The sequence below is a fragment of the Micromesistius poutassou genome (genome assembly GCF_964030765.1).
Source record: "Micromesistius poutassou genome assembly, chromosome: 13".
In the NCBI taxonomy this organism is placed as follows: Eukaryota; Metazoa; Chordata; class Actinopteri; order Gadiformes; family Gadidae; genus Micromesistius; species Micromesistius poutassou.
In genome coordinates, this window is record NC_140283.1 from 14,450,864 (window position 1) to 14,459,302 (window position 8,439).

Below are 8,439 nucleotides of genomic sequence, written 5' to 3' on the forward strand. Positions count from 1 at the left end.
ACGGTGCTGAAATGGTGTGGTCACTTCCATCTGCATAACCAAGTACTTTGGCAACATCACAAGCCTGACTTTGAAGCAACAACTTGGATGGGGTTGGTATGTAACTCATGGTGGTTACAGAGAGGAGAGGATTCAGCTAAGGCATTTTTAAAATATGCAGGAACTGAGCCAGGAGTGATTAAGAATTTATAAAATGCTCTTTCAGTAGTCTAGTCAGGACTTCATCCAAGGAGCCAGAAGAGATGTTCAAGTACCCAACTGTTTCCGTTAGTGAGCGAAGTGAAACTACTTTAAATTATATAAATTATACAAGCCACCCCGGTTTGAGGTCGTATTCCCTCTAGTTCATTATCCCTGTGACCCCTTTTATGTGGAAAAGGGGCAATCATCAACTGCTTTTCAGTACATTTACACACCAGCCACGGTTATTTTACTCACCTGTACTCCTTCAGCGGTTTATTAATCCTTATTTTTGATAGCGTCACAAACATCGATTGGCTAAAGCAATATCTACCAAACACAACCACCACTCTGCAAAACCCAGAGACGTCAGGCTGTGACGGTCTACAGAGTGTGGTTTGGAAGGGTTCACCAATGCTCCTCTCTCTTTCGGTACCCCCCCCCCCCCCCCCACAGCACAGCCCTCCATAGGGCTCTGCTACCCCTTCATCGTCACCAAACCACACATTTCACTGTGGAAATTTCTCACCAAAAACAAGTTTCTCTTTAAACTAATATTACACTACTATCATTTCAAGGACTTTTTTTTGTTGTGCAGCCGTTTCAAGAGGGAGAAAACAAAGGCGTATTCCTATTCCTGTGCTCTTAACATTGTTGATGAGGGACAATTATCATCCTAATATTGCGAAAAATATATGTGGTTTAACCTTTGCGTCGTTTTCGTTTCTCCCCCCTTACTTTGGTCTGTTTTAACTGCTCTTACATTAACACAAAAAACATTGACCATCACCAAATTTTATTTAACTCCCCTTTAAGCTGTAAACTATGTCTCAGATTACTGGTTTACATGAATAACTGCAGTGAATATACAAAGAATAGACACAGAAATTGTGTGTGCGTGTGGTGGTGGTGGATTTGTGGTTGTGTACTATCTGATGGAAGAACACAATCTAGGGTCACCCATTCATTTCCTATGGCGGTCATTTTCGACGGCGAACACCACAGGTGTTACAAAGTTGACTAAACCACTCAAAATTCAATGAAAGCGGTGTTCAGTAATTGTATATGTTCAAATGCCTAGTGTGGAGGATATCATAAGGCCTTGAGACAATAAATGTAAAACTAAATATTTATGATTGATGAAAGTAGGAAATCTGTCAGATTTGACCCGAACGCAACAGAAAGGTTAAAAAAAAGTTGTTGAAGGCGTTACCCCCCCCCCCCCACACACACACACAGAGTACATGCCCCCCGGTTACCTCTGCTGTGGAGCCATGGGATGAAGGCCGCGGCCTGAGCCCCTTGGAGCCAGGACCCAGCTCTCCTGTTGGACGGCTTAAGGGATTAGCCCTTTACATCGGGACGGGGGACGCGTCGGCTCTGGTTCGGACTTTGATGCTCTCTGTTTCTGACAGGCTGCAGGCTCCCTGGACAGGCTGACACACACCCACACAGGGCGCAGCGTGTGTGTGTGTGTGTGTGTGTGTGTGTGTGTGTGTGTGTGTGTGTGTGTGTGTGTGTGTGTGTGTGTGTGTGTGTGTGTGTGTGTGTGTGTGTGTGTGTGTGTGTGTGTGTGTGCGCGAGCACATGTGTGTAAATCGAATTAAACTGCGTGTCTATTATGAGTTAGTAAACACGGGTCTATCGGTTGGGATTTGCTCGGCACTGGCCCGTATGTTCTCTGTGTTTTACATGCCTCTGTGTTTGAGTTATTAGGGCACATGAACCTGTGAGGTGTGTGGTTGGGAATAAATGCTGACTTTTTGTGCTGTGTGTGCGGGGGGCGGGGGTTAAACAATTGGCGGTTCATCAAACACAGCAGGGGGCTTGGCAGCCTGCATACCAACACACGCACACACACCCACCACACACACACACACACACACACATATACACACACATGCATATATACACACACACACACACACACACACACACACACACACACACACACAGAGGGGTGTGTCAGGTAAGAATAGGCATAGTCCAATGGAGACGGCTGTTTGCGTTGTTGTACACATAGATGTTGAATTATTTATTCAGGTAATTTAGAATATAAATGTATTTCAAGCAGTTGGATGAATAATGCATGTGTGTGTGTGTGTGTGTGTGTGTGTGTGTCTGGTTAGGTTAATATGTAAACAGTTTAAGATCCACATCATTTCTCTCCTGACCTAGCCTGTAAGTGAATGTCCGTTCTTCATAATCGATGCTCAATATTGAAATAGCAGAGAGGCGGCGAATAAACATGAACATTAGAACATTGGCTGCAGGACGGGCAGGGCTCGTTAATAATACTCCGTGGGGGTCGATAGGGTCGACGATAACTGACTTTGATTTCAAATCTCTGCAATCGTTTGGTGTAAATCGCATATGCCAGAGAGGGTGGGAGGGGGGGAGACTGCTTCCCCTTTAAACACAGACTTGTCGACGCTATTAGAGCTACAGCATGCTGAAGCTGCCAGCGGTGGTTGTGATCTGACGTTCAGCGACGTGCACGGTCCAGCGTACCGTAAAGGCTGCGGCGTCGACATTCACCCAGGCGGCTAACCCCCAGGTCCAGCCCTCCAAGCTCTGTCGGTGCAACAATAAGACTACCTTGATCATCCGCTGCGCTGCTGTTCGTTCACGGATTTCGATGTTCGACTTCCTGATGCGGATTCGTCACGTAGGAGGCTGATCATCTGGAAGGAGGAAAACGGGAGAAGAGAGGGAGGGAAATCAGGAGAGGAGGGACGTGGCTGCTGGACACTCGGGTTTTGCTGGGCCACTGGCGCTGTGCGGGGTTGCCTGTGCACTTATTTCTGACTGAACTATTTTTGTGGTTTCTTTCACGCAAATGCTTGCATATTTCAAAGTGAAAACTTTAAAACGCACCCTCGACTGAGACACGTCGCCTTCCAGGATAGTTTGTCATGCGATGGACCGAGGACTGACACTTCTAGGGTCGTGAATATATGCACTCCTCCTCGGGGAAGTAGAGATTCCAGTGCAGCTGCCCGGGCGCACCGCGGCGGCGTGAGATTTCCACACAGAGCCAGAAGGAGAGGGACTGCCCTGAAACATGTCTCTTCCCGTGAGTACATTCATTATGTGTAGGATACCAAATGTAATGGGAAATAGTTTTTGCAAGTAACTATAGATAGTTGTTTTAATTCAAAGTGTATGCTCCTGGATTTCGCGGGGAGCTCTGGCTGCAAGGAATGCCCATGGGTCGGAGGCTGTTGAAGGCGATATGGAATACTTTTGTAATGTCATACATGATAATGATATGTATTTATTTATTCAGTTCAGGCACGTATTAATATAATATGCATGTGGGAATATTGAAAAGTATGGATTTGGAAACTCTTCCTGTTTAGCTGCTTGAGGGTGTGAAGAGGACCCTCTTCAGATTGGTCTGGTGGTCGTGGGGTGACAGCTGATGTCGAGGCCAACATGATTGTTCTGGTGTTTCCCAAACGGACACATTCTTTAGCCCCCTCTCAACACGTCTCTACACCCTGACATTTCAAACACGGAGCCAGTGATCTTGACTTGGCTTGTACTGCTTTTTGTATCGCATTCCACAGTGGGTCACGGGCACGCACGCACGCACGCACACACACACACGCATGCACGCGCGCACGCGCGCGGCTGCAGGTATGTTGGCTGCCAAAAGTGCTTGACCCCGTGCGCGCATCCTGTTGTTTAATATCCGCATGCGTGGGCGTACGCGCGTATGGCGAGTGGCAGCGTCCAGGTCTAAACTCGTCCTGGCAGTGCCAACGGTGTCTCGCCTTGCCTTGTTCGCCTACTGCTGCTATCCTCCTGCTATACCGTCCCTGAAACTACGCTATGGTTATCCAGGTCTGGTGGTTCTGCGTTGATGGAAACATTCATCTCTATGCTAATGCAGACAGTATGCTTCCTAATCCCTCATCAAGGCGCGTCTCGCGGCCAAATTTTTGGATGAGGCGCAAATTCACAAGTTCTTCTCGCAGTAAATTAACTAAGTTTGGTAATATGTAGGCTATTACCTGACATATGTATTCATGTAAACCTGTGGCATCAACACGTTGACATGAATAAATATGTGACATTTTGGAAAATTTGGATATGAAAGAGCTTTGTCTTCATGCATACATACATAAAACATATAATACAATGCATTAGGCACTGCTGCGTTCCTTAAACTACCGGTATTGTATGCATCAGTAAACAGTTTGCTGTTTACCTCTGTGGGCCACACTAGAACATGCCCTGCCCGCATCCCTGTGATGCATGGAAATTATATGAATTTTGTTGGCAGTGCAACAAAAATCCCCATGGGCCTTGTTCACCTAGCGGCCATCTTGGTTCCGTCTTGGTTCTATACGCTAGCTGGGTGGGGGGAACCGCACTCCACATTCAGTTCCCTCACCCAGGTAGTGTTTAGAACCAAGATGGCCACTCAAGTGAAGGGGTGGGGGGTGTATAATAAACAGTAGGAACTTGTAGCAATGGTTAAAAGACAGGTAAGAAGAGTAAGTATGTATCTGCATATAACTATTCTACAGCAGACTGCTGGATGTTCACCTTGAGAGGCTGTGTGTGTGTATGTGTGTGTGTATGTCTGTGTGTTCAGTTCTGTTCTGATCTGCTAAACTTGGCACACACACACACCAGGGGCCTGCTGCTAGCAGCTATTTGGAGAGACAGGCTGCAGCTTGAGAACGTGTGTGTGTGTGTGTGTGTGTGTGCTTTTGCGTGTATGACTGTTTATGTGTGTGTCTGTGTTTGTGTGTGTTTGTCTGTACGTGTGTGTGTGTGTGTGTATGCATGTGTGTGTTTGTGTAGGTGTGTTTGTGTGTGTATGCATGTGTGTGTCTGTGTGTGTCTGCCTGCATGCTCAGAGGGGTTGTGCAGACCTTTATGCTTGAATGTGTGCTTGTGACGCAGAATTGGGGCCGCAAGAGATGGAGCTAGACTGGCAGAGTCTGCTACGAAGACTGGAAGCATGCACACACGCACACACACGCACACACACACACACACACACACACACACACACACACACACACACACACAGAGAAGCACAAACACACACACACAGATGCAGTAGTACATACTCACACACACACAAATGCTCACACACACACACACAAAGACACACATAAGCAAAAGTACCTACACACATACATACACAAACAAAAGCAGACGTGTGTGTGTGTGTGTGTGTGTGTGTGTGTGTGTGTGTGTGCACGCACACACACATGCTTTGTGCGTCGCAGGCCGTTCGTGTGTGTCTCCCGGCCTTGCAACCTTTCCTAGTATTTGACAGAGTGAGAGCGGCGCGCACGAGAAGCACAGAGAATCACCGAAGCGCGGCCGCCTCCTCTGTGTCTGGTGGCTCCTCTCACTCTGTGACAGACACACATGACAGGGTCCGTAAGCAGCCGACCTCAGCTCCCAAGGATGTGGGGAAGGAGCAGAAGAAGGGAGGTTGGCAGAGGGTCTCCCCCCCCCCCCCCCCCCAGGGGCCCTCCATGGGTTCCCAGGACGGACCCTGTCACAACCCCTGTGTCTCCATACGAAAACAGCAGGACCCTGTGTCACGGAAGCTGGGGTCACTGTTTCCAGCTGTCTTCTAAAGGGCCCCTGCCGCTGTTTCTCTGGTGAATGTCGGCTCACTGATGAAGGGAGAGCACAGTCCGGATGTCGCTTCTAACACTGGTGAACTATTAAGTCGTTTAGCAGATGCTTGTAACCAAAGCCACTCCCAGTGAACTCAGATAGGCCGACATCTTATTAACGAGCCGGTAGGAGATGGACATGTTGTTTTAGGAAGACTGAGGCTGCTGACACTGGGGATCAAGCCCAACCTTTCCGGATACTTTAGTGACTAATCCATTCTGAGCTTCCCTGAAAATCCCTTATTTTGGTGATAATAAAGTGTTATTCTTGTCGATTATCTCATCTCCTATCTTAAATGTGCGCTGAGTGCTGAGGTTTATAGACGGAGTCAGTCCCATGAAATCAGATCTAAGACCTCCTGTTGAGTCGCAAGATAATTACACCTAATGACGCACGCACACTGACACACACAAACATGCACACAGACACACAGACACACACACAAACAGACACACACACACACACTCTGACAGTTCAGGAACAAGGACAGTTTGAGGTGTTGCTGGAGTCAGTTCTTTTTATGTGGAAAAAACATCCTGAGGCACTGAGTTTAGGTGTGTATGTGAGGGTGTCTATGGATGTGTTTGGGTGGATGTGTGTGTGGGTGTATGTATGTGTGTGTGTGTGTATGTGTGTGGGGGGGGTTCTGTGTGTCTATGTATATACTATGTGTGTGTGTACTCTTTAGTAAGAACTTGTAACATAGTAGTGTGTATGTATGTATGTATGCCGTGGTTTATAAAAAGATATCCCTCCCTATCCGTGTGATTGTCGTCATCAACATGTGCATGTTTTGTAACAATATGACCGGCAGCCATTGATCTGCATCATCTTCCGCCGTTGGCATGACGACGACGACAACAACTGGCGATAGGTCCCCTTATCGTTTCGTGAAGACCGCCTCTCACATGTCACTCCCATTCACACATACACACACATACACACACACACAGACACAGACACACATAAACATACATACATGCATACACACACACATTCAACCGCAACACACACACCAACACACAGGCACACCTACAAAGAGGCGCACACACACACACACACACACACACACACACACACACACACCCACACATAATTGCACGCACACACATACACAAAGATACATGCCCACAAAGAAACAGACACAGGGACACAGACACACATATTCTTTACATATACATACATACACATGCACGTGCAATACACACTCACGGGTGCACGCACACAGCTACACAGAAACCAAATACACAAAGACACACCCAGGCATACACGCTCAAAAACAAGCAAAGTGTTTCCATTATGCAGGTATCAATGAAATTATTCCTAGAAACGGTAGCCAGCTTCACCATGCGTCAAAGAAGCTGGTTAATGTTTAACCAAATGCAGATTATCAGTGTGAAAGGATAAATAGATGACGTGGGTTTAAAACCGTCAACACAATTTGCCTGCCTGCCTGCTGGCATAGATCAATATTAGCGTGGTAGCATTAAATATAAATATACGATGATATGACGTACTATGGACGTCCTCTCCGGCCACCTGCATAAAATGAATAAATCAGACACAAAAAATAATCTGATAGTTTGACATTATGTCGTAAATCAAAGCGATGACAAGTAATGTGCATTAATGTGAGGCTTCTTTGAAATCACAAAACGTGTTCTTGAAATCATGGGCAACTTTTCATACTTTCATAATAACCTTCATAAGTTCTTATCGATGAATACGTCTATTAAGCGTAATGTATTTGCTTGATGGTGTCACCTCGGGCAGGTCGCGGTCATTCATTCTCATGGCAGGGAGCCCAGATTCTTTCCTTGCCGGCTGCATTCAATGTCAGGCAAGGAATGGAAGTGTCCATTCCAGATGAACTCTCTTTGAGACCGGGGACCGGACGGGCGTCTAACTTTCACCGGGCTCCTCCCTCGAAGCATCCTCAGCATCAGCATCAGCACCAACAGCGTCCATGACTGACAGGCCAGGAACCAAAATGAACTCAACCTTATCTCCTTAAGTTTGACGTTGCATGATGAGTCGTTGTCTTCCATAGAGAGTGACACTGATTATTTAAAGATGGCAGTGGCACCGTTTGGATCAGTTTGGAAGAACAAAACTAGTGGAACATTTTGAGGTGAGCCTCTTCACGACATTTGATACACTGTAACTGGGCAACTTAGCCACCGATCGGTTGGCCTGGATCTTGGCAGATGGCCTATTTTGTCAGCATTTTATTGCATATTCCGAACTTGAGATGATATGAAACATGGATGTGTATCCACAATCCAATGCCGGCTTCTTCACATCAACCCCCCCTGTGCAATACCCACGGAAACTGAATAAAATATTTCGGTCATCATTTAAACATTCTGCTTAAAACCACATTGTCTATGCGTCTGCAAGGAATGGTGGTCCTCCCCTTTGACAAACTTTGTTACTAACTTACCCAATAAAAAATGTGTGTCTCTGAGCCTTGTCTGGATGATCGACTGATTGACAAAACGTTGACGTCGGGTTCAGCTGTGCAGCTCCGCCTCATGCATAAATGGATCCATTTTAAATTCAAACATGCATACATTAATGCAAACACAACGCTTTAATGTTTAA